The sequence below is a fragment of the Crinia signifera genome, chromosome 1 (assembly GCF_055691185.1).
Source record: "Crinia signifera chromosome 1, ASM5569118v1, whole genome shotgun sequence".
NCBI lineage: Eukaryota > Metazoa > Chordata > Amphibia > Anura > Myobatrachidae > Crinia > Crinia signifera.
The window spans coordinates 147,140,520-147,168,213 of record NC_139217.1 but is presented as its reverse complement, the minus strand read 5'-3'; the positions used below and the strand labels follow the sequence as shown (position 1 = coordinate 147,168,213).

General features: G+C 45.8%; 1 protein-coding gene across 1 annotated transcript in view; it reads left to right on the top strand.

Moving 5' to 3' along the window:
* The first annotated feature begins 18,410 nt into the window (after positions 1–18,410).
* Positions 18,411–27,694, top strand: part of UGT8 (UDP glycosyltransferase 8) — a 70,372-nt gene continuing 61,088 nt past the window's right edge. Inside the window, exon 1 of the mRNA XM_083174472.1 lies at positions 18,411–18,804. The gene's annotated coding sequence lies outside the window, so the exon portion shown is untranslated. The remainder of the gene's footprint in view (positions 18,805–27,694) is intronic.

Genomic DNA, 27,694 nt, shown 5'->3' with positions numbered 1-27,694 from the left:
CAAGGTCGTCTGCGGTGCTTCGTCTTTTTGGAAGATCGTTTGGATTTGGTTGATTGAGATGTGGCCTTTGGTTCTACAAAACGGGCAGTAGAGAATATTGGACGTCCCAACAAAGCAGTGACATCATGATCTGAGCCACACTCTGAACTTGAATCCTTGTCCATGATCAGTGTAGGGAGTTCATGAGGATCCACCACCAACTTTGGAAGAACCTACACGTATAACTCCACCTCTTAAATTCAAGGAATCGGGTCTCAAAATTTTTTTGGGAGATGCTCTGGGAATTTTAGAATGTAGTCTAGCTGACTCACCACTCTGACTGACCTCAGGTGCGGCAAGGATAGACCTCTCACCAGGAGTCTTGGGTCCAAATCTTTCAACCACAGCCCTGGAAAAAGAAATTAGGTCTTTTAGCCTGGGATCATGAGTCTCAATGAGTGGACTAACCCACTCCATAGCTTCTCCCTTGAATGACAACACTAAGTACTTGACAATGTTTGCCAAATTAACCCCAGAGGATGGATCAGAGTTCATAGCATCTAAATAATAGTCTGCTAGGGCTTGGAAATGGGTGAGATTTCCATCAAATTGGATGATTCGAGGCTCTTTAGATGGATCTAATTGAACTGGATTCCCCTGAAGAATGGACTTGGAGGACAGTTCGGGTAGGGTAGGGACTTCCAGCACGGCAGGTAAATCTTCCTGAATGGCAGGCATTAGAACCTTAGAGACCCTGATGGTACTGGAGACAGGTCCGGAGGCCGTGGAGACAGGCCCGGAGGCCACGGAGAGAGGCCCGGAGGCCACGGAGACAGGCCCGGAGGCCGTGGCAGATGGGTCCTCATGCCCGAAGGCAAGGGCAGATGGATCTCTACTGGGAGTGACACACTCGGAACTCCCGTCTGGAGTGAAGGACTCGGAACCCCCATCTGGGGTGATTGGCTCGGAATCCCCTTCTGAGGTGATTAACTCGGAACCCCCATCTGGGGTGATTAACTCGGAATCCCCATCTGGGGTGATTAACTGGGGACACCCTTCTTGGGTGCTTAACTCGGAACCCCCTCCTGGGGTAACGGACTCGGAACCCCCACCTGGGGTAACGGACTCGGAACCCCCACCTGGGGTAACGGACTCGGAACCCCCACCTGGGGTAACGGACTCGGAACCCCCACTTGGGGTGATAAACTCGGAATCCCCACTTGGGGTGATAGACTCGGAACCCCCACTTGGGGTGATAGACTCGGAACCCCCACTTGGGGTGATAGACTCTGAACCCCCACTTGGGGTGATAGACTCGTAACCCCCACTTGGGGTGATAGACTCGGAACCCCCACTTGGGGTGATAGACTCGGAACCCCCACTTGGGGTGATAGACTCGGAACCCCCACTTGGGGTGACATACAGAGCCCCTTCTTGAGGCAAAGTGCTCGGTGGCCCTACTTGGGAAGCCACACTCAGAGACTCCTCTTTGGGTGTGACGTCCAGAGGGTCCTTTTGGGGTGCAACACTCGGAGATTCCTCTTTGGGTAATGAATTCAGAAGCCCTTTTCGGGGTACCACCTTCAGAGACACCTCTTGGGGTGCAGTGCTCAGGAAACCCACCTGGGGCGCAATGCTCAGAGACCCTGTTTGGGGTGTGGTACTCTGAGACCCTGCTTGGAGCCTGACAGTCTGAGACCCCTCCTGGTGCACGACACTCTGAACCCCTTTCTGTGGCTTGAAGCTTTGAGAACCCTCCTGGGAAATTACCCTCCGAGACCTCTTCTGAGGTGAAGTACTCTGTATCCCTTCTTGGGGCTCACTATTCTGAGATCCCTCTAGGAACTCGACGCTGTGAGGATCCACTTGGGGTGTAGTACTTTGATGCCCCTTCTGGAACACAACACTTGGAAACCCTTCTTGGGGCAAAATGCTTGGGAATACCCCCGTTGGGGTTGGAGACTTTGGGCATCTGGATGTGTGCAGACCCCCACTTGGGGCTAGAACCGACAGGATCTCCTCTTGTGGCTTGCCCAAAATTTTACTGTCTTTATGTAAAACGATCTTAGTTCTGGGACCCCAGTGATAACCACGGAACTTTTCCGGAGTGAGCGTAGAAGCAGTACTCTTAATCCTGGCCTCACGGAGGGAACAATCCTGGATAAAATGGTTCTGGGCTCCACAATAGAAGCACAAGTTCAAGGACCTGCGCCGCTGGCGTTCCTCATCTGTCAGCTGAGGACGAGGCTGACTCAGGAACCTGTCCTTACAAGACACAGATGCATCTGCCGATGGGGTTCCTGGACTGGAATCTAAGGGTCTAGCAGGTACCAAACCCATAGCGGAATCGCCAAGCAATTTAATGACAAGAGTGAGGATGTTGGCCAGCAGCCCCTGTAACTGCTGTATTAGACGGCGAAGCACTCCAATAGTGCCTGGATCTGATATAGCAGGTGTTGGAGAGAGTGGAGCGAAGTCCATTTGCTGCTGCTGAGTCTGCAAGCTTTGCATAATCAGGGCTTGGTCCTGTTCTTGCTTGTTAACCCTGGCCAGCAGGAGTTCCAGGAGTTCTTTATGAGACAAACCACTAGCGGACTCCATATTCCAGTTGGGCCAGAGTATTCTGTCACAAACTTGGGGTGCACTACCACTCGGGGATTGGCTAGACCTGACACAGGGGCGCAGAGTCTAACCGTGCCGGGGGTTTTCTGCCAGTGACCCCTCCAAGCGGGATATGGGCTTCTGCGGCACCCGACACGTCGGTCGCGGCCCCCTGGTCAGGTTCCCCGTATGAGTGGCGGTAGCTTGTGAAATATGGAATCGTGGTCGTCTAGCCGAGTTGGTATCAGTGCGAGCAAGTAGGAACACAAGGGAAATGCAAAGGAGTATCCAAGGACAGGCCGGGTCATACACTGGAAGCACAGTTCGCGGTACACTGGGATAAGGCTGAAGAATAGTCAAACGGCAAGCTGGGTCATACACAGAGTCACTGGATACGGTACCAAAGGATCAGGCAGGAGAATAGTCAGGAACAAGCCGGGGTCAAATATGGTAATCAGGAAACTGGAAATATACTAAGCACAAGGACGCTGGAGCTGGTGTGAACCTATACTCTGGCAGCTTCTGTCTCCCAGAGGCTGCCCTTTATAGGAAGCACAGGGAACCCACAGGTGAACTAATCAATGGGCTGAGCATGCTCAGTTTACACTGAACTCTCCTACAGGAGAGAGTTACCCAGGTGTAACTAATTAGCTGAGCTCAGATCTCACAGCACAGTTCAGCTATACAGAGATTGTCAGCAGCAAGGACTCCTCCAGGTGCTGTAATTAGCAAAGCTCAGGCCACACATAACTTCCTTGCAGCATGGAGCAGGCTGAACAGACAGGAGAAGCCACAAACCAGGTAAGAAACAATACAATAACTGAATGTTGTGACATAATGTTTTGAGGGAAAAGATCCAGAATAATTCCCTTTTATTCAGGATCTCAGTATGATCACCTCCTCTCCAGTTCAATGTGGGTGCTTCGATGGCTGTGAATGTTAAACCCATGGGGTTAGACCCATGTACCTGTTTGAAATGTAATGACACACTATACCTGTTGAGATGCCCATGCAATTTGGAATACGTGGGTAGGACCATCAGACCATTAAAGAACAGGGTCTACGAACATATAAGGAACATCAGACTTGGTTATGAGAAGCATAGTGTGTCATTACATTTCAAACAGGTACATGGGTCTAACCCCATGGGTTTAACATTCACAGCCATCGAAGCACCCACATTGAACTGGAGAGGAGGTGATCATACTGAGATCCTGAATAAAAGGGAATTATTCTGGATCTTTTCCCTCAAAACATTACACCCTGATGGTTTAAACATAGACTTTCATAATGGCAACTTAATATAGACCCTACGGTATTTCACCATGTTGCATACCTTCCCCAAACTTTATTGGACATTTGGTGCAACCTTTATGCACACACATGAAGGCTTATCGCTTTGGGGCTCCTCCTACTCCACCTTAATTATGCCTTTAATAATGACAATACTCGTGGATGACGTTCGCTATTTGAGTGACAAGACTTTCATCCAATCAGAACTCTCAGGGGAGGGTCATAATTCCCCATATAAACCTATCACCTATCACCACATGACATCCTTGAAAAAGGCCGATAGGCGGCTGAAACGCGTTGGAGGACACTTCCACATCCCCACACAAAAGTCTCCTCCCCAATTCCAGCCTGGGAGTCGAGCGCACACAGCTCCCACCCCTTTGTCACTCCGGGCTGACGCTTCCCAGCCAAACCCGGAAGTGACGGCGACGCGCGGTGAGCAGTGTGGAACACTACCGACGCACCCGCTGGCAGCGTGGGCGCCGGTGAAGCATTCATCGGGAGAACGGCGAGGGACTGATCCATCACTGAACAGGGTATCGGGTAAGTACGCTGTGCACCACCGGCGGGTGAGGGACGCCAGCCCCCGGTGACATCACGTACCTACTTTGACCCCAGTAGCAGCAGCATACTGTCAGACTGTTTTCTCCATTCACAGAGACTTGGCGTTTGTGAGACTCTGTGTTACCATCATCCCCAGGCTCTTTGTGCTCTTTTCGCAGGCAGCCAGTCCCCCATCCACCCCTGTCATATCAACAGTGAACAGAAGACACCTTTGAGTGAGAGCTGTCTCACTGCCTTTTTGGAGTGAATATATAACTCCTTACACCACCACCGGTGTATATCGTATGCACCAGCATTTTCTCTCCCCCCCCCCCCCATATCCACGTGCATATTTTATATATATTCTCAGAAATAAATATCATCCTTTTACTCATTGATTGTCTTATATCCAATTATTACCCTGCATATACACCTAGAGGGAGAGCGCAGAATCATCCTATTTGCACTCATTGAAATGATAGCAGCTGTGATGGTGAGCTCCAGATGGAATCTGGCACAGCAAGATGGTACTTAGCTTCAAGATGAATCTCCCTGCTAGCAGCACAGCCCTAAATCTACTCCAAAATGCCACCTTTCTTGGCTAACTGTATTTTTAGTACTCTTGTGCAGGGGGATAGTAGTGGAGGTTGTGTGGGGGTAGCGGATATTTGGCTTCAATTTTATAAGTGGGGGCCCCAACAACCTAGATGCTCCTGGGAGTTTTTTTAAAGCTGGGATGTTGCTTATAGAAACCAATCAGATATCTTTAATATTTTAGAATGTGCTAAATAAATAAAAACTAGGGTGAAATTTAATAGGATGAGAGATTCAGAAAGTGAGATATTTGGCAAACCAGTTTGATTTTACAGTCTAAATGATTGCAGCTTTAAAACAAATTTCTTACCAAATCTCTCACTTTCTGAATCTCTCCTCCTATTAAATTGCACCCATGGAATCTGATTGGTTGCAATGGGCCACATCCCATCTTCAATAGATATCCCATCTTAGTCTCCAGCATCACTAACAAAATTCTGCATCTGATTCAGTATTTATAAATTATTCGTAGCTGCAAAACATGCACATGTTGCATCCATCCTGATATCCTCTGTAGGAGTCTCTGAGCTGCTTCTTTGGTCCAGTATTAACTTTCTGAGTAGACATACAGTATGGCAGTGCAGACTGACTGACAAGTGAATGACTGAACTGGCCTATGAGATCGCAGTTGTAGACAGATACATGTCCCCAAAATAGTTGCAGCTACCTACAAAGGGTGCCTGACTGTCAATTACTGTAAATACATTTTCATTGATAGACCATCACCGCACATGCAGAGTGGGACTCTTTCCTTATTGAGTTGCGGGTCTTCAATCACCACCACTACTACTACCCCATCTCAGAAGCACTGCTCTCTTCTTCCTGATCCATGTAGGCAGCAGTGGTCTGGCAGCCCGCACCTCCCCACACAGTGAGCTGCTGCAGTGCATAGCGGGCTGGCTGCAGTCCGTGGAGCACTCCCCTCGTCATATTTGACAGACATCCAGCGTCACCGCTTTCCCTGCACATTGTGCACAGCGTGCAGTTAGCGGCATCCTCCTCAACTCCCAGATGCAGCAGGACCACTGAGCCAACCAGCGGCAACAGAGCAGTGGTAGTCTATCAGTAAGTTACCCTTTGTTACCCAAGGAAGGTGAACTTTTGCGGCACCCAGGGGTTGTGTTTAGAGATAGGTCGGTCTTGAGTAAAACAAATCTTTTGAATGGTTCCTTTAAAGAGACAGTAAGCCGTTACGCACTAATATGCATTTGCCTGAGCACAGCAGTGCCACACATGGTAGCTAAGAGGAACTGTACTGACTGATTCAGGGCTGTAGTTCATCCAGCTCCACAGAGTCCAATCCACACCATGTCTGAGCTCAGCACTGCCACCTGTGGCAGCTGAGGTGTACTAACTCCGGAGAGTATTGCATTGAAGCTGCTGAGTGCTGAATAACAGGGCTGCTGCAGAACTTGAAGCACCACAGGTCCCAGCAGAGGATTTGATACAGCTGTATGCTGCTCACAGGAGTGTATCCAGTACCAGAAGCAGCATAGTATCACAGAAAGGTGAGTAGCATGACCACACATTCTCACTCACAGACACACAAACTTTTTTTAATTATTAGATATGTGCTTGCTGTGCTGTGTAGTACTTTTAACTTTTATGTTATAGCATCAGATTCATGAAGTAAAGATCCAGTGAGCCGGGCTCCATCTTTTTGTGTCTCCCACTTGCTTTACTTCCTGGTATATCACACCTTATTGTGGATGATTTTTAGCACCCACAATGTATTGCATCCGATGGGGGGGACTCTGGAGCCGGGCGTTGGGATGCTGGGAGCCAGCAGGGGGACACAGAGAGGCGGGCAGGGGAAATCTAGTGACGGGTTAATTTAAAAAAAAAAATCCATACAAATTAATGGGAAACCACTGGCTCTCTCAGCCAATCAGAGGCTGCCCAAATGGGAGGCTGCTAATTGGCTGAGACAGCTCTCAGCCAAATAGTGGCTGCCCATTCATTTGTATGGGTTTTTGTAACCCCGCTCCAGGCTCCCCTGAACAGCTCTCTCCGAACTCCCCCCCCCCTCCTGCCCAGCTACCGGCTCCCTCCGGCTATACCTCCCTGGGAGTTGCATGGGATAAATCCCATGCAATTTAGCACATGCAAAACGGAAAGTTGGCTTAATGTGAGGGGGCCTTTAGTGTGTTCTGTAATGTATATGTGGAGGAGAGCAAATTTTATTGTATTGGCAGAAATCTATGCTCAGATGACCGATGTTCCCAATGCTGCATACTCGGGCATATACCGTATATACTCGAGTATAAGTCGACCAGAATATAAGCCGAGGCTAATTTTACCACAAAAAAAACTGGGAAAACTTATTGACTCAAGTGGGACCCTCACTCGAGTATAAGCCGAGGGGGGCCTTTTCAGCATAAAAAATGTTCTGAAAAACTGGGCTTATACTCGAGTACATATGGTATCCATTTTCCAAATTGTTACAAAAATCATAGTGTACAGAATGTACTTTCTGTTGTTGCTAAAAGCACTGCTGGGGACATGATATGTAATTGGCACTTATGGGGATAATTCTGGTTCACCCGCAAAGGCAAATTTACTCTCTAATGGACAAAACCATGTTCACTGTAGGTGGGGCTGATGTAACATGTGCAAAGAGAGTTAGATTTGGGTGGGGTTTGTACTTGAAACTGATATCTATATTGCAGTGTAAAAATAAGGCAGCCAGTATTTACCCTGCACAGAAACAAAATAACACCCACATCTTTCTGCACATGCTACATCTGCCCCACCTGCAGTACACATGGTTTTGTCCATTAGAGAGTGAATTTACCTTTGCATGTGAACCTGAATAATCCCCTAAATGTAAAGAAAATGAAAATGACTGCTTAGCATTCAAGGTCAGTGCCTGAGATAGTACACAAACTTTGTTTCATGTTTTAAAACCTTGTTTCATTCACAAATAAAATATATTTGTGTGTATTTGTGTTTATACAACATAAATGCAAGATACCTTATTGAAATATAAACATATTCTGAAATACGAAATAATCCATTATCCAAAATGCTTCTGGTCCCGAGTGTTTTGGATAAGGGATACACAACCTGTATATCTATTTTACATTTTCATATACTACACTGGCTTTAGAGACCATACTCATATTTCATAGACCACACCCAGTCAAATTTCACAATTTCCAGTATGTCCTTGTACTACTAGAATAGTCGGGGTCACTTGCGTGTTTAGTAAGCAGTGATGCTATCAGAAAGTAATTTAACTGCAGTATAACTGTATTTTGGGTAAACATTATGTCTTGTGTATCATTGACTTCTATAAAATGTGTTTTGTTATGCAATATCTGATTTTCAGTACCGGCAAAACGTACTGGGGGGTTATTCAGCTGTGACCGCTGCAGTGTTAATTGGCATGGTGACCGTTTATTAAACGACTGTCCAAGTATCTGGCATGCAGCACTCGTGTGCACGCAGTGATAAAAATCAGTGACTTCGTTATTTGCAACCTGGCTGCAGTTTGATTGACAGGAAGTTCCAGTTTGTGGGTGGTAATCAAATGTTTTCTGGGCGTGAGCAGCATGCATAGCAGCGATCAGGTCTAAATAACCCCCAAAGATTTAAATTTTGGCTCAGGTTTATGAATGTATCCTATGCTTCCTATCACTAATTATGGGCTTACTAGCTTATGATAGTTTTTGGGGTGCCACACCCTGCACCTAGATATAGCGCTAGGGACCCCAAATATACAGAGAAGCCTTGACGTGGCTTGGGGGCATGTCATACACCTGCGCAGGTATACGTAACCAATATCTCTGAATTCTATTATCATGTAGTGTTCAAGATTGGTTACTAATACCACTCAGTGTGCTGGGGGAACCAATGTCTTGTTACTTACTCAGTATTAACCCCTCCCTTGCATGCACCTGAATGGTATTACTGAACTAATTTGAGCATCTACCACTATCTGTATGTATATTGTTAGAGGCAGAAGGAAGCTTGTATTAGGCGAAAATGAAGGTCCTGATATGCCACATGGAGTATTCTGGGGTTGTTCCAAGGTAGGTAGCTCTTAGTTTGGATATACCAAGTAAGGAGCCATTATCATGTGGCTCCTTTCTGGTGAAACGTAGACCCAATTTAGGGTAAGGGTGGTGTGGGGTGCGGTGCCCCTGGACTGGTAGGGCTGGGTGGCTTTAGTGCGGCATGCCCTTACATTCTATTAACACTTTTCACTCACTAACACTATCTCTCTCTTATTTTAATTACATTCCATTTTTCATTTTCTGTCTCTCTCTTTATATATAGCTTCGGCTTCCTATCACTAATTATTAACACTATAGTATCTCACTGGCGGGCCGCACTGGGCTTCCTAGCTTACGATAGTTTTTGAGGTGCCACACCCTACACCTAGATATAGCGCTAGCGACCCCCAATATACAGAGAAGCCTTGACGTGGCTTGGGGGCATGTCATACACCTGCGCAGGTATATGTAACCAATATCTCTGAATTCTATTATCATGTAGTGTTCAAGATTGGTTACTAATACCACTCAGTGTGCTGGGGGAACCAATGTCTTGTTACTTACTCAGTATTAACCCCTCCTTGCATGCACCTGAATGGTATTACTGAACTAATTTGAGCATCTACCACTATCTGTATGTACACCTTTTTGCTGAACAGTTCTTGCTGGAAAGCCTGTTTTAGAACCAGGTAAAGTTCCTTTTTGTATATGTTGGTAGGGTCTCCATTTAATTTCCTGTACGTATTAGCATCTGAAAGAAGAATATCCAAATTCAGAATATATGTAGTGGTGTCTTGAAGCACAATTCCTCCACCCTTGTCTACTGGACATATGCTGATATGGGTATTGTTAACATATTTATGTTTGAACAGGAATTTTTTTTTTTTTTTTTTACAGATCAAATATCATCATGTATACTTGCTACATAGATGACTTACTGCTAATCTGGCCCAGCACGGCCATGCAATTGGAAACTGTCTTGAAAACCATCAACGACTTAAATTGCTCCACCAAACTCACCTACAACATAGATATGCAATCAATTAATTACCTTGATGTAACCATAGACATTACAGGAGGAGTTATATCTACCACAGTGTATAATAAAGATACGGACCGGAATACTTTGTTGGAAAATAGCAGTTTTCATGCACCTGCACTCAAAAGGGGCTTACCCAAATCGCAGATGATTAGGGTGACACACATAACCAGTGACAGGTCCATGCTTGAGTCAAATCTAGACTCCATGGTAAAGAAATTCTAAGAACGAGGATACTACAGATGCCTAGAATTCAACTAAAAAAAAATGTCAAAAAACCTTAAATAACAAAATTCCATTCATGACTATGTATACTCCTGCAAGCCAGATACTACCAAGGGCTATAAATGCGGTGTGGCCACTAATTAAAAGCGACAAACAATTGCCTTGTTTAAAAAACAAAAAAATCATGCCAAGCTATCGAAGAGGAAGGAACTTAAGGTATATATTGGTTAAAAGTAAAATAACCAAACAACCCACCAATCCCCTGTTTAATGTACAAAGAAAGAAACCTGGGTGCTATAATTGTCCTTCTTGCGCTACGTGTACTCATGGGGAAGCTGGTCATGATTTTAAACATCCCCAAATGGGTCATATATTTAGAATTCGACATGTACTTAATTGTAAGTCACAATGGGCCTTATTCTGATCGTAGCGGCCAAACGTGCGTACGTTCGCTATTAACGTACGCTAGCCGCACGCGGCCGTTGAGGTTAAGTCCACCCACAACTCAGCCGCATACGTACGGGCAGAAACAACGTAGAAGGGGAGTGGCGTACAAATGAGCGTACGGCAACGTACGCGGACGGACCAGCCCTTACACTCCGACAACTGGCGTACAATTGAGCGTACACCACCGTTTACGGACGTCTCTCGGCCGTCTTCCCACCGACTTCTTGCGGCTATCTGAGCGTACGCCAGCTTGCACGGACGGGTCCCTATTGTTTTCAATAGAAAAGTCAGCTTATGTCACCGCTCGTGAGAGTGAGCGTACGTCCGTGTACGCTGACATACCCTTCATATATATGGACCTGCAAATGTTGCCTTTCAACTATAATTATGAAAATTAATTAATTGATTGAATTAATTAATGTGCAAAATAGTGGCCATGGGCTTAAAACATTGCTGAAACATCCTTTGTAGGTGTTAGATGTGGTTTATGTTATTGTATCATAAATACAAAACCTATGTTTGTATTAGAGTGAACACGTTGACACATGTCGACTTGTGTAGATTGAGTGTGCTACTGTGTAAAGTCTATGAAAGCACGTAGTGAATGTGTCGACCTGTTTAACAAATACCTACCTTAGCATATATAAGCAGGTCTTACAAAGATTCTTACCTTAAATTAAACAAACCTTTAAATGTAGAGAAGTATAGAAAGATAACCTTCCAATGTGTTAGAGTGCTGTGTGTGGCTTGCAGGTAGTGAATTCATGGTTTTGACTTAATAGACTGCAGCATTGCTTATTACATTCAGGTGTATGTGTTTAAATAGTAATCCGCGTAAATTAGCTAACCCAGGCGCACGCTGGCATGCGGTATCTGTAGGGGTGGTTTGAGATGGCGGTTGGCGGCCGCCTGTTTCGTGTCCGAAATGAACAGTGCTTTAGTCGATCGTGCGGTAGTAGCACCGCTCATTTTTGGTGCACACCCCGTGTACGCCCATATTTACGCCCATTTTCCCTCATTATTTCGGCCGCACCCCTCTTCACGCCCCTATGCCGCCCCCAATACCCGTACACTCGCGTACAGGTTTTTTCGCACGTAGAGACCCGTCCGTAAGCGTTGGTGAGTGGTCGCGCCTGCGCATTAGCGAATGTACGCATGCGCAGATCATAAAAAATCCCGGGACGTCCGCGTATGGCCCGGCCGCTCCAACCAGAATAAGGCCCAATATGTCATTTATACTATAACTTGTCCCTGCAATATAATGTATGTAGGGCAAACGATCCGTACATTCAGAGAACGCCTAGCCCTACATCAGGGCCGAAACTAGGGTTTCTGGTGCCCGGGGCAAGACATTCATTTAGTGCCCCCCCCCCCAAAGGGAAAAAAAATAAAATATATATATATATATATATATTTTTTTTTTTTTCAGAAGCAGGCACACATTTGGCATTTGGTTTATATATATACTGTATTCGGAAATTAAATATATATGGTACTCTTTACTTAGATGGGCGCCCGTCGCGGTCATCGCGGGTACATTTATGTCTGGCCGCGACGCGACCGACGCGATGCCCGCGATTTCCCATTGAAACCCATGTTAAACATGGAAATCGTGTCGGTCGCGTCGCGGCCGGCCATAAATGTACCCGCGATGCCCGCGACGCGATGCTCCCGATTTCCCATAGGAATCAATGTTAAAAGGCGCGATGGACCCGATTTTACTGTTAAATGGCTCAATGGACCCGATTTGGCCATAGGAATCAATGTTAAATGGGCCACAGAGCCCATTAACCCTTAAATGTCCCCCCCAATTTTTAACGCCACCCCACGATCCACGCCAACCCGAAGCGTGGCGAGCGCAGCGAGCCCGCGAGGGGCGGCGGTACGCGTCCTCCGACCTTTTCATGCCCTACTATCCACTAGGGCGTGGAGTGAGAATATAATAGTGTGGCGAGCGCAGCGAGCCACCGAGCCCGAAGCGTGGCGAGCGCAGCGAGCCCCGCGAGGGGACGCAGATACCTTCACAGTTATACGCGTCCCTTCGCGGGCTTCACAGGTGTCCGTGGCGACGCCGACACCTGTGAAGCCCGCGAGGGGACGCGTCTACCTGTGAAGGTATCCGCGTCCCCTCGCGGGGCTCGCTGCGCTCGCCACGCTTCGGGCTCGGTGGCTCGCTGCGCTCGCCACACTATTCTATTCTCACTCCACGCCCTAGTGGATAGTAGGGCATGAAAAGGTCGGAGGACGCGTACCGCCGCCCCTCGCGGGCTCGCTACGCTCGCCACGCTTCGGGTTGGCGTGGATCGTGGGGTGGCGTTAAAAATTGGGGGGGACATTTAAGGGTTAATTCTGACTATTTGGGCTCTGTGGCCCATTTAACATTGATTCCTATGGCCAAATCGGGTCCATTGAGGCATTTAACAGTAAAATCGCGGTCAATCAGCCTTTTTAACATTGTTCCCTATGGGAAAATCGCGGTCATCGCGGGCATCCCGATTTACCCGCGATGCCCGCGATGACCGCGATTTTTACCCCCGACGACCGCGATTTCAATCGCTGGCGCCCATCTAAGTAAAGAGTACCATATATATTTATAAATTATCCCTCAATTGGTCCACTCGCATCAAGATACATATATACTAGAAACTATAAGAACCTAAAAACAGGGACAGTGCGCGCCGAGGGGCATGTTTTTTTTTTTTGGGGGGGGGGGGGGGTGTGGTCACATAGTAGTATCAATTCACATTATAGCACACACCGTAATGCCCAGTACACATTACAGCACACACTGTTATGCCCAGTACACATTCCAGCACACACCGTAATGCCCAGAGCACATTACAACACAAACCATAATGCCCAGTACACATTATAACACACACCGTAATGTACCCAGTATATATTATAGCACACAAGTGCTGCTTACCTACATGCTTGATGCCAGGGGTTACATGCTTGATGCCAGGGGTTACAAGCTTGATGCCAGGGGTCACATGCTTGATGCCAGGGGTCACATGCTTGATGCCAGGGGTCACATGCTGGTTGGTGCAGGGGGATCGCCACAAGGGACGGGGGCATTTTATGGCCGTTGCCGGGGTAAGGGAAGCATTTTGTGCTCGCTGCCCAGGGGTTGGAGAAGCTGGCATGTTGAAACACTGTAAAAAGGTGAAACACTGTAGCCTTGCTGCGTGAATCTGCACACACACTCAGCACGATCTCAGCAGCAGCCTGTCACTGTTTCACAGGCTACAGCCTGCTCAGATAGACGCCCGGGCTCCCCTTCCCCTCTTTATGATGTATTACAATTCCTTTAGGCTTACCCGTACATGCTCAGGATGGCGGCGCTTGCTCCTCAGCCCCCTTCCTCTGGCGCCCTAGGTGTGACATCATTAAGTCACGAGTGCAATAAGGTCCTGCTGTGGGGGCTCCCGGTGTTCGTGCTGCCCACTGCACTGCCAGTTAAACATCCCAGCGGGCAGGCGCTTATATTGTTAAGGTCACTGGGCTGGGCTGTGCGGTGGGCTGCGGATGACCCGCGGCTCGCCGCTGATGAGGGGGGGAGGTCACAATGCTGGGCTGTGCGGTGGGCTGTGGATGACCCGCGGCTCACCGCTGATGAGGGGGGAAGGCAGACAGATGACTTGGGGTACGGGCTGTAGTGAAGGAGACACACAGTGACAGTATTGCGCCCCCCCTCCAGTGCCCGGTGCGCGTGACCCCCTAGACCCCCCCCCTAGTTACGGCCCTGCCTATATAGGTTGGCCATTATAGCCAAGGAGGCTCTTGGGCCATTTAGATCACTGGGGCCCATTATACTTGTCCCCCTTCACCCCTCCTGTCACCGGGCCTGTCACCAACCACCACTTCTATATAATTACATGCTCAGCCACCTGGTATATACCAACCACCACCCTGAATTTCCATGTATGGAGCCCTTCCATCACACCACTGTAAACACTTTCTGATTCTCCAGTGTCCACACCACCATTACAGACCACTAGTACCACATAGGACACGAGTGACTCGGCTCACTTGACATTTCCTTCTAGCACACAGTGCACAGATTTGTCTTCCCTGCATGCATCCCTGTCTCTTAATAGCATTATGGTGGCAGCAGGCGCAGCGGGGCCACTAGGTGCCGCCTGTACTTCCGTTCATTTCCATATCACTAAATGTTTTGCACTGCTTTTTCTGCTCTTATACAAATGCTGCCATCTTGCTTCATAAACATGCGCAAATCAGAACACATATGGCCTGATTCAGACCTGATTACTGATCTATAAATTTGCAGATGACTGCGGGTAATCCACCTTGTAGAAATCTGTGAGTGAATTGCGTTTTTTTTATTGTTTTATTTGGAGCAGAGGTGGTGCTCCAAAAACCCAGTGCGTGAAATAAATCTTTTAAAGGGAAAGCATTTATTTATTATTAACAGTTTCTTATATAGCACACACATATTCCACAGCACAGATAATGGTTGAACATTCATATCAGTCCCTGCCCCAGTGGATCTTATAATCTATATTCCATAACACATGTACACACACACACAGTTATTCTAGGGTTAATTTTGTTGAGAGCCAATTAATCTACTTGTATATTTTAGGATTGGGAGGAAACCGGAGCACCCAGATGAAACCCAGTATACAAGCTCCTCACAGTTAGGGCCATTGTGGGAATCAAACCCATGACCTCAGTGCTGTGTGGCAGTAATGCTAACCATTACACTGTCCATGGCAGTATGAAATTGTGCACCCTCTCTAAAAGGAGAAGGGCCCCATTACTCCCCTAACCCCTCACTGCCAAAAGGCAGAGAGGGGAAATTGGAATCGGTGGGTCCTCTTTGCTGAAGCTTGGAGAGGGTCCTCTTGCCTCAACCCTCAAAAGGGTTAGAGCGGCTGGGTCCTCCTCGCCGAAGCTTGGAGAGACCCTCAGTGGACTTCCCTCCACCTTGCTGCTCGGGGTCGCCCCAACTTCCCTCGGTTCTAGCCGAAGCACCACCCTGAAGATCGAGGACCTCAGCTCCCCCCAAAAGGAGAGAGCCTTGGTAGATGGGGAGAATGGTAGCCGATAAGGGTTGTGCCACTAACCGAAAATGGTGACAAACTAACAAAAAACAAGAAACTTGAAAAGTGACAAACGTGAGAAAAGAATTGTGAAGAATAAATAAATAATAGGACCCCAGCCAAAAGGCTGGGGTGGGAGTGCGAAAAAAGGCCCAGGGCAAGGACGTGCTATGCATACTTAAAGGGAAATGCAAAGTGCTAGTGACAAACATGCATGGTGGGGACACCAGTGCATGTTTAAGGCACCTCCGAGTTTTCCGAAATGCAAACTACACCTCGGGCTCTAAGCAAGCGACCACTCAGCATTCGACCAAGAGTTTATCAGCTCCTACCTAGGGACCTTTCTAACCCCTAGCATGGGAATGGATACTCCACCAGGCTTTTCAATGGCTCTCAATTAGGGGCTGTGGACCCCCAAGGAGAAAAATCTACTCAGCCCCAGTGTTTTTCACATCCCAAAGTTAAGGTATTAAGCCGGGCATTTTACTGTCTCTCCATTAGAAGCTACAAACCTCTGGAATGGGAGCAATCTACTCAGTCTCAGCGTTTCCTCGTACTTTGGGAATGGATACTAGACTGGGCTTTTCACTGTCTCTCCATCAGAGGCTAAAAACCCCCTTCAGAGAGCCATTTATTATGTCCAGGGTTTCTCCCCTCCCTACATACAGATAGTGGTAGATGCTCAAATTAGTTCAGTAAAACTTTTCAGGTGCATGCAAGGGAGGGGTTAATACTTAGTAAGTAACAAGACATTGGTTCCCCCGGCACACTGAATAGTTTTAGCAACCAATCTTGAACACTACATGATAATAGAATTCAGAGATATTGGTTACATATACCAGAGATATTGGTTACATATACCTGCGCCATGCGGCCATGTTATCTCCCTGCAGCAGGGTGAAGTTACTTAGCCAGACATTTCGCTGCTCCTCCACCCAACATAACATAACGCTACATACAGTAATGCCAAATTCACATAATTCCACACACCGTGATGCCCATTATACATTATGCCACGCACTGTGATGCCCATTATACATTATACCACATGCCGTAATGCCCATTACATATTATACCACACACCGTAATGGCCATGACATATGATGCCGCAGAAGTGTTGCTTACCTACATGTTAATTGCTAGGGCCTTCATGCTCGATGTCATAGAGGATTACATGCCCGGAGGGCTCAGGAGGACTCTGGGACAGGGCTGGAGCCTGGAGAACAGTAGTACTGAACTTGCCATTGACTTAATGGAGCAGCAGACTGGGCACACTGGGACTGGCTGAACACATCCCTTAACTCCCTCCCTCCCTCCCTGCCCCCTCCTCATATCCCCATCTTTGCTGGTCCCATTCTGATTTGCACATTTCGGTAGCCAGGCAGGATGAGGTGACTCGGAGGTTTGCTGCGGGAGGCGGCTGGCTCCAGTCTCTTTTCTGCAGCCTGCATAGGCCAGGGGCAGGTTGCACAATCATAGACAGCATTAAAGTCAGCCGTCCCCTACCCCTGATCTCATAAAAGAGATGTGTTAGAAAAAAAAAACACATTTTAAGGCCTACCATGTGTACACATACTGTGATGGCACAGCTTATTTCTTCCCCTGGCAGTGTGCCCTGTCATATCCCCACTACCAGGACAGACATCAATGCGCAGATAAAATCTTCCCCTCTAGAAATGCAGTGTTTGCCCCTGATTTGTGTTATTATGACACAGTCCTGTGGGCAGCAACAGCAGGAGGACTCCTGTTACTATCGCACATGGAGAGCAGCAGCAGGCCCCGCATCAGCAATGATGCCACAGCTACCGTCCCCCTGCACGTCACGTCCCCCTCCCCCTTTCTCCCTCTGTGCTTCTGTGTGCAGCTCAGGTGCCGGCTTTGTTTCATGGACACCGCAGCCGGTGTTAGGGACCAGGTTGTGACGGTGTAGCCACGTCCATGGCCCTGCATGCCGAACTTTAATATAAAAAAAAAGACAGAAAAGTCAGCGTCAGCAATTGGCAATTGTGCGGGGGGGGGGGGGGGGCGGTCTTTAGGTGGTGTCTGTGCACCCCTGGCACCCCCCTTGCGCACACCTATGCTCACCATCCAATGATTTCCCCCATCTGTGCAAATGTGATTAACTAACCCTGACCCTTCCACAACTCTGTCACAGAGACATGCTAATCGAGGCTGGGGCTGACGTCACATGCCCTCCCTCAAAATAGCCTGGACGCACATGCCATTTTTTTGGCCTCACCCAGAAAACGTCCGGTTTCCACCCCCAAACGCTAACTTCATGTCTGACAAATTGCGTACAGTAGGATTGCGATTAGATATATTCTAATCGACCCGCATGAATGTGCAGTCATTCGATAATCAAATGGATTGCCTATTCGCACAAAAGTGATCAACTCACAGGCCCATAGCACAGTAATTTTGTGCTTCGTTCATGTGTTTTACTTCTATCATATAGCATATTTATTATACGTAGGAATGAATAGTCATACCTTTTTGTGTTTTGACAGGCACATTCAGTGTACAATAAGTAGTGTTACAATCCTCCCCCAGAGTGTAATAGAGAAGATATGTATGCAGATTAGGATGGGGAGAGGAGGGGTTACATCAGGGACATTTATTGAAGTGTGAAAGGGCACAGAAGCCTGAGAGAAGGGAGAGAGAAAGTCAGTGAGAAGGGAGAGCACGTCATCCAGTGTCAAGTGTCCAGGAAGAAACAGACGGGAACTATAAGGACAGAAATCTCTAGACTGTGTCACTGCATCTAACTATGAAAGACTGATGACTGATTATCCTGCAGCACCCAGGGATCTGCTCTACCTGTTGCCTCATAACCTACAGTAGTTCTCACTGGAGAGTGGCAGCTCCTCATACTGCAAGCACAGTCCATCTATACTGCAAGCACAGTCCATCCATACTGCAAATACAGTTCAGGATCCCTGGGTATACTGATCTCTGCTAATTCACCTCCATTGGTTTGGGAGCATTTCTTTGTAAAAGCTTAACCAAGGGCACAAAAGAGGTAAGCTAACCAGAATAAAGCGCAGTGTAACTAACAAACCAGTTGATTTGCTTATAGTATGTCTCAGTGTCTGTAAAATGAAATAGTGTGCATAGTATTGAGGGTTATATATAGTAGAATGCTGGCAGTGCACATTTATTGGGAATATACTGTATAATGGTGTGTACACACGGTACAATTCAGCATGTGTGTACACACGGCAAAATCACATTGGGATTGAATCGCACTGCAAGCCATGAGACATGCATGCGATTTTGACTATATAGTACAGATGTGTACTATATAGTCAATGCAGCCCTGTCTATCTGGCTTCAATTTGTGCTGTGTGGGAGCCCGCATCGGGATTGCAAGGTAAAAAAAACAGTGCATGCGATCCCGATGCGATTTTGACGAGATAGTCAAGATTGTATGCTGAATTGTCCCGTGTGTACACTCCAGTTTATCATCTCAAAATAGATGCAATATGAATACTCGTTCAGTGAGTTCTCAGCAGGGATGGTGCTCAGGAGTTTCCGACAGTATCTGTAGCACAGGTGCACTGCTCTGATTGCCAGCATACACATGTAAGCAACCTACCGTATGCAGCATGTATTCTGTATAATAGACTCATGCACTGTGCACATAGGTGCTTCTCACTGGTCATTGTGTCATTTCATATGCAAAGTACAGAACTTCTTAGAAAGTGCAATGTTCAGTAGTCAGGGTCATGCAGTTCCTGTGGGATTCATAAATAGAGCAGAGGTTTAAGTTACCTACTCTATATGTAGTAGCAATGGCATGCATACAGTACATAAATGTATGTTTTACTATGTAATTCATTATCCCTGCCCATCCTGCAGCATATTTTAGAACTCATACAGACTAGGTAAAATCAATTAATACTGGTTTCAACCCGTTTTTTTAAACATGTCTTAAAACGGGTCAAAAGCCAGTAAACCCCTTTCATATTGCATGTTGTAAACGGTGTATTGCAGTTTCAATACCGTTTTTGTACCTTTCAGATTCAACCCATTTCACTCATAGAAAGCCATACAATGTAATTTTAAATGTTTATTTCCTGCTTGTGGGTGGGGATCATGCAGGGAGATAACCTATCACCCTGGTATGGTTATCATTTGTAGCAAATACCGTTTCTGAGCTGTTCAGACTGCAGGGAAAACAGCTCAGAAACGTGTAGGATCCTGCTTTTAACACGTTTCAAAATACCGGTATTCTGTAACCGGTAAATTGACAATGGAGCTTTCACACTGCAGCTGTTCCCGTCTTAAAACTGTAAAAAAATGGCAATATACCATGTTAAAGCTGCAATGTGAAAGGGGTATTAGTTAACTCTGGCTACATTGTCTTGTATGTGGAAGGAATGTTATTATAGAAAATGTATTTATATATTATTTATAGAAATGCTATATTACATTTACTATGTATAGTTATATATTATTATAGTGGTATTTATTATATGCTGTAGGGCTCAATGTAATTAATATCAGTATACACCTACAGTAGTAGTACAGGCTACACATACATTTCAGCTGCGCCATGGATTTAATTTACTGTAGTTCAGAAGCATCTTACCTTGTGTGATGAACAGACATCAGTATTGTGTATTATTATTATTATCATCATCATCATCATCATCATTATTTTGGTAATTAACAACTTATTGTTAATCATAGTAAATGCTGTTCTTCTAAATGTAATAAAATTACAGAAGAGTAGGCTGACATTTGGTATAGAGGAATATCAGATAACTAAAATAGGTACTTGTGTAGTTTCACGGCGCCCGATATATCGGATGCGATATCAGCCGATATATCGGATGCGATATCGGCCGATATATCGATGCGATCCTATGCGATTTTTTACCTGTTCATAACCTCACTATCCACTATGCATGGAGTTAATTTTATATAGTTTGGTGAGCGCAGCGAGCCACCGAGCCCGAAGCGTGGCGAGCGTAGGGAGCTCAGCGAGGGGACGCGGATTACTGCACTCGCCACACTATATAAAATCAACGCCATGCATAGTGGATAGTGGGGTTATGAACAGGAAAAAAAAAATTTGGATCGCATCGATATATCGACTGATATCGCATCCGATATATCGGCCGATATCACATCCGATATATCGGGCGCCGTGAAACTACACAAGTACCCAAAAGTAACATGTACTGTAGTGAAACAGTATACTGTATACATAATTTTTCAGTCTATAGTATACAATGTATTGATATTGTAATACCTGTACGTGCAATTTGCTTTGGCAGAACAACTTTACTGCTGAATTTAGCATGAATGAGTTTTCACATTAGAACAGAGCCCAAAGGTGTGAAATTATAAAGATGCTTCTGTCAGGTTCAGTGTGTTCTACACTGCAATTGTAAACTCTTCGGGGGAAATTTACTAAAGGAAATTTGTAAAAAAATAGGTGTATTTGTATCCAGAAATACACTTATTTTTGACATTTACTATCCCGAAAATACGTCAATTTGTATTCGTATTGATAGCACATCAATATGAATACGAATTGCCGTATTTTCGGGATAGTACATGTCAAAAATAAGTGTATTTCTGGATACCAATACACCTATTTTTTACAAATTTCCTTTAGTAAATTTCTCCCTTCATATCAATTAATTGGGGTGTAAACAGTGTGGGGTAAATTTACTAAGATAGGAGTTATATTGAAGATGGGTTGTTGCCTGTAGTAGCAACCAATAAGATTCTATCTATTATCGTTTAGAAGGTGTCAATTAAATAAGAAGATGAATCTGATTGGTTCCAATGGGCAAGATGCCATCTTCAATAGAACTCCCATCTCAGTATATTTACCCCGTGAATCAATTCAGGTCTGTAGTGTTGTTGAGGTAGAAGGGAAAGCCTGTGGGGCATTCTGTAGCAAAAGTTTGGGAGAATTCCACATAGTTAAAGCCTAGTTTTACAGAAGTAACATGCTAGATTACATATTCTAATGCTGAATTAAAGGAATTTTCCATGTCATAAAACTGATTACCATATATACTCGAGTATAAGCCTACTTTTTCAGAACATATTTCATGCTGAAAAAGCCCCCTCTCAGCTTATACTCGAGTGAGGGTCCCACTTGAGTCAATAAGATTTCCCAGTTTTTAGTTGTGAAATTAGGTGCCCCGGCTTATATTCGGGTCGACTTATACTCTAGTATATACAGTATATCACATTGCTAAATGCATTCTGCACATTTTCTTCTTGGGTAATTAATTATTATTTTTTGCATACTTTTTTTTATTTTTTATTTAACTATTAACAATATGCACAACTTTAGCTAGGAATAATTGAAATGAATCATTGTTCCATCCAATACCCACCTTCATTTGACATAAAACACACCCAAATCTGTTTTACATTGGGATAGAAAACAGATTTTAAGACAGAGGGTGTCAAGATATGATAATTCCTTTGGATTGACAGTAAAGAAAATATAAATAACAGGAACAGTGGAGTAAACATACACAATACAGTAAAAAATGAAACCAGTTTCTTGCAGGGCCTGATCAGCCATAGAACACAAAATTACAGAATAATGACCGCGCCCCAGATACTGCTGCCACAAATTAATCCCAGGACTCCTAGAATCCTGAAAAGATACACTTGAAAAAACTGGATAATCGTAGGTGCTGTATCCTCCCTGTATCCACCGTACAGTTAAATTATATCCTCACGTCCAGATGTTCAAAATAGGACACTGTTAACTGACCTGTAATCAGTGCCCTATATGCACATCAAGGTTTCTTTATTCCTCCTTCTGATCAACCCGACAGTTATAGGGTATACACCACACACTCTGGAACAACTGAAATGGAACTCACCCGGGGTCAATGCCCTATGTTCCTTGAAAGGTATCTTTAAGCCAATTCAACCAATCCAATTTGGTGCAAATAGTAGACACTTTATTATTACAGAGTTCCAAAAGATTCAATAAAAGTCTGTTAAAATTCCATAAAATGGGGAGACACCTGGTGCCTGCGAGTTTTTCAGGGTTGCTCTCCTATCCGGATGGAGAGGTCCCCCGGCAAACGAAGATGACTCACAGCCAAAAACACAACAAGGTTCCAGGTATCACCTCCTCCCACCAACGCGTTTCATGCTAATAATAGCTATTTTTCAAGGTGTGAAAAACCGAATAAAGTGTCTACTATTTGCACCAAATTGGATTGGACCTCTATCGTGGTACCCTGTACAAGTTGAATTGGCTTAAAGATACCTTTCAAGGAACATAGGGCATTGACCCCGGGTGAGTTCCATTTCAGTTGTTCCAGAGTGTGTGGTGTATACCCTATAACTGTCAGGTTGATCAGAAGGAGGAATAAAGAAACCTTGATGTGCATATAGGGCACTGATTACAGGTCAGTTAACAGTTTCCTATTTTGAACATCTGATCAGCCATAGACCTTGATGATTCCTGGTGAAAGCCGCCTATCAGCAAGTGAGTTTTTTTTAAAGATATGGCCCTGCCCAGAGTAGTGGTCCCATCCCTATCCTAACTTCCATCCCACACAAACAATCTTTGACAGTTTTCAGAGCAGAAAACCCAATGCTGCAAATACTTATCTAAGGCGGTTACCCATCTATATCTATGGTGACATATGTGGAAGGCACAGGAGTGGGTGCTATCTGGGGGGTAAACAATTTCTAATGCTTTCTGGGCACCACTGGGGGAGGGTGGGGATATTTATGATATTCAAGGGATTACGGGATTACGGTAATGTGTTGTTTGTCTTCTTAATAGAGGTTGTAGGGTCTGTGTTCCACCTCACAACGGCTTCCACACAGGTGCAGTGATGTATTCATTTTTGGTGTTGGTTCTGACAATCTTTTTTATTTGGTGCAGCCCAGGTGAGGCCGCTACTCCAATTTATTTCAGGGCCACTTTTAGTCTGCCCATGGTTACTTGCCATGAATTGGTAGCTTATGATAGATGTACACTAAAGTAGAGAAGTTTAAGGGATGGTGAACTACTGTATACAAAACACTCTAATACTAAAATGTGTTGGCCCACAACTTATTTGGCTTGTACTGTAAATACAGCAAATAGACAGAAAAGTAACCAGCGCTGGCTTGTTTCTCAAATAATTCAGAAAATGACGGTTTCTTAGCAATATAAAAATTTAATAAAAATTAAACACATGTATTAAAAATAAAATATACACATACATATGAAATATACAGGATGTACACACTAAAGGTTGGGTAAAAAATATGTGATGACCCTTAAGGACACTTTTAGACTCCTATATCCAGGATGATATATGACTGGAGGGGATGTCTCTATTTAAAGCAGCAGTATATTACCAGGTGGCCGGTTCCAGATGCTTGATGAAAAATGGGTACTTATTTCCTAGCACGGCGCCCGCGATTTTGATTGTATTGATCGGGTCGATCGTGTCGATCGTGTCGATCTCATCGCATGCGATTTGGTTGGCATGCGATGCGATCGACGTGATTTTTCCGACATTTTAATAGAAAACCCCCCTCATGTTTTAAATGCCCCCCCCAATGTTAACGCCACCCCACTATTGACGCCAACCCGAAGCATGGCGAGACACACGCTCTGACAGCCGGTGCCTGCATTCAAGGCATTAGCATCTTTCCTCCTGCCACAGTGCCTTTACTCCGCCTGGGTCTATCAGACTGATCTTCTACTATCTGCAAAACGACCGCCTTGGGGTCCGGTCTCGTGAGTGTATCAGCCCATAGCGGCATTATTTGAGTATTTGTCTTTTGAGCGGTCACAGTATTGCATGTATTTAATGAGAAAATATACTGCTACTTATACCCCAAAAAAGTGTACTAACACAGTCACATGGCTATACTATAATATACCTGCTTAAAACTATTCACCTATCGTTTAATCATTACTCACTAGTAGAAGTTGTAGGGTTGACAGTCTATAATTTATATGAGTTTTCAATACTCAAAATATTGCAGTGTTGCATATAACTGTGGAGTTAATAACTCCTACTCATAAACAAAAGTTTATCAATTTAGTCTCATGTGCCTGGACACCACGGAGATACACGCTCTGACTGCTGGGGCGAAATGTAATAGGGTGTGATTTTTTAGACATGTGCGATTTTTGGTCAAAAACGGCCGAAATCGCACATTTTCCGAAAATCGCACATTTAATAGGTTGAAAATCGCGGTAAAAAATCGCACTTTTTACCGCGAAATCGCACTTTTAGAAGTGCGATTTTTAGTCACATTTCAATTCGCATCCAGATGTTTTCCCATTATAAAGTATACAACTCGCAAATGTAATAGGGTGCGATTTTTGGTCAATGTTACCAAAAATCGCAAAAAAAATAGACCAGGTTCTGACAGGCGAATTTGACAGAACCATGCACAGATCATTGAGATCTGTGCATGGTTCTGTTAATAAAAATGTGTAAAAGTGTTTTTATAAAAAAAAAAACGGCGTGGGGTCCCCCCTCCTAAGCATAACCAGCCCCGGGCTCATTGAGCCGGACCTGGTTCCAAAAATACGGGGGGACAAAAAGCATAGGGGTCCCCCGTATTTCTGAAACCAGCCCCGGACTCTTGGACCGGTCCTGGTTCCAAAAATACGGGGGACAAAAAATCTGGGGGTCCCCCGTATTTTGAAACCAGCACCGGGCTCCAACAGCCCGCGGTGTCATGCCACAGCCGGGGGACACTTTTTATACAAGGTCCCCCGGCCAAAACATGAGCACCGTGGCTGGTCAGCCTTGGACGGGGTACCTGGAGGAGTGGGGACCCCCCCAATAAAGGGGTCCCCCCCAGGCTTCACCCGTCCAGGGCTGAAGCCCGGGGCTGTCACCGGCGTCCGTGGCCAGTGGACGCCGGCCTGATAGGGTTAAATCCATCATACATATCATTACATTGCTTTTTACCGGCGAACTACAAGTGCCAGCAGACCTCCCCCGCATGCTGGGACTTGGAGAACCACAAGTCCCAGCATGCAGGGCATTAATGGGCCCGCTGGGACTTGTAGTCCACCTGTAAAAAGAATGTTTATAAAAAACACACACACAGAGAAGTACAAGTTTATTACACACACACACCTCAATTTTACACCAGCATACTTACCATTCCTGGATCCAGCGCTGGTCTGGCTGCTTCACAGCCGGCTCCCCCCGCACTGACAGGCAGCGGGGAGAACCGGCTTTCTCCGTTGCCTGTCACCGGCTTTCTCCGTAGCTTCTGTAGCTCTGTCCGAGTGCTACAGAGGCTGAGAGCGCGATTGGCTGAGCTACAGTATGCGTCTCCATGGAGACGCATAGCTCAGCCAATCAGGACTGAGCTATGCGTCTCCATGGAGACGCATACTGTAGCTCAGCCAATCGCGCTCTCAGCCTCTGTAGCACTCGGACAGAGCTACAGAAGCTACGGAGAAAGCCGGTGACAGGCAACGGAGAAAGCCGGTTCTCCCCGCTGCCTGTCAGTGCGGGGGGAGCCGGCTGTGAAGCAGCCAGACCAGCGCTGGATCCAGGAATGGTAAGTAACGCTGGTGTAAAAGTGAGGTGTGTGTGTGTAATAAACTTGTACTTCTCTGTGTGTGTGTTTTTTATAAACATTCTTTTTACAGGTGGACTACAAGTCCCAGCGGGCCCATTAATGCCCTGCATGCTGGGACTTGTGGTTCTCCAAGTCCCAGCATGCGGGGGAGGTCTGCTGGCACTTGTAGTTCGCCGGTAAAAAGCAATGTAATGATATGTATGATGGATTTAACCCTATCAGGCCGGCGTCCACTGGCCACGGATGCCGGTGACAGCCCCGGGCTTCAGCCCTGGACGGGTGAAGCCTGGGGGGGGGACCCCTTTATTGGGGGGGTCCCCACTCCTCCAGGTACCCCGTACAAGGCTGACCAGCCACGGTGCTCATGTTTTGGCCGGGGGACCTTGTATAAAAAGTGTCCCCCGGCTGTGGCATGACACCGCGGGCTGTTGGAGCCCGGTGCTGGTTTCAAAATACGGGGGACCCCCAGATTTTTTGTCCCCCGTATTTTTGGAACCAGGACCGGTCCAAGAGTCCGGGGCTGGTTTCAGAAATACGGGGGACCCCTATGCTTTTTGTCCCCCCGTATTTTTGGAACCAGGTCCGGCTCAATGAGCCCGGGGCTGGTTATGCTTAGGAGGGGGGACCCCACGCCGTTTTTTTTTTAACTTATTTTTTTTTGCACAAAATCGCATTTATAAAAATGCGCACATTTTCATGACTGAAAATGCGCACATTTTCATGACTAAAAATCGCGGCAAATCGCGGCAAATCGCATTTTTTGCCGCTAATTCGCATCTCATTACATATGCGAATTCGCGGCAAAAAATGCGATTTTTAAAGGTGCGATTTGGTGCGATTTTTTTTTAGTCTAAAAATCGCACCCTATTACATTTCGCCCCTGGTGTCTGTATCCAAGGCATCAGCGTCTTTTCTCCTGCCACAGTGCCTTTACTCTGCCTGGGTCTACCGCACTGATCTCCCACCACCTGCAAAACGGCCACCTTGGGGTCCGTGCTCGTGAGTGTATCAGCCTTAAGCAGCATTACTTGAGTATCTGTCATTTAAACTGTTACAGTGTTGCATATATTCAATGAGAAACTAAACTGCTACTTATAATAAAAAAAGTGTATTAACACAACCATATATAAAAAATTGATAAAAAAACGATACAAAAATCTGTGTTTGCTTTTCACCACCCTTCTTTTTCCACTATTTTCTGACCCTATTTCTCTTTGCACGGTATCTCAGCAGCGAATAGTGGGATCCCAAGTGTCAATTTTTTCTGCAATGTCATTTATTTGACAACAGGAAAAGACCTAGGCAACCCTGTTATTTCCAACCAGTGTGCAGACTATACTTCTTTCTACACCTCACCACCT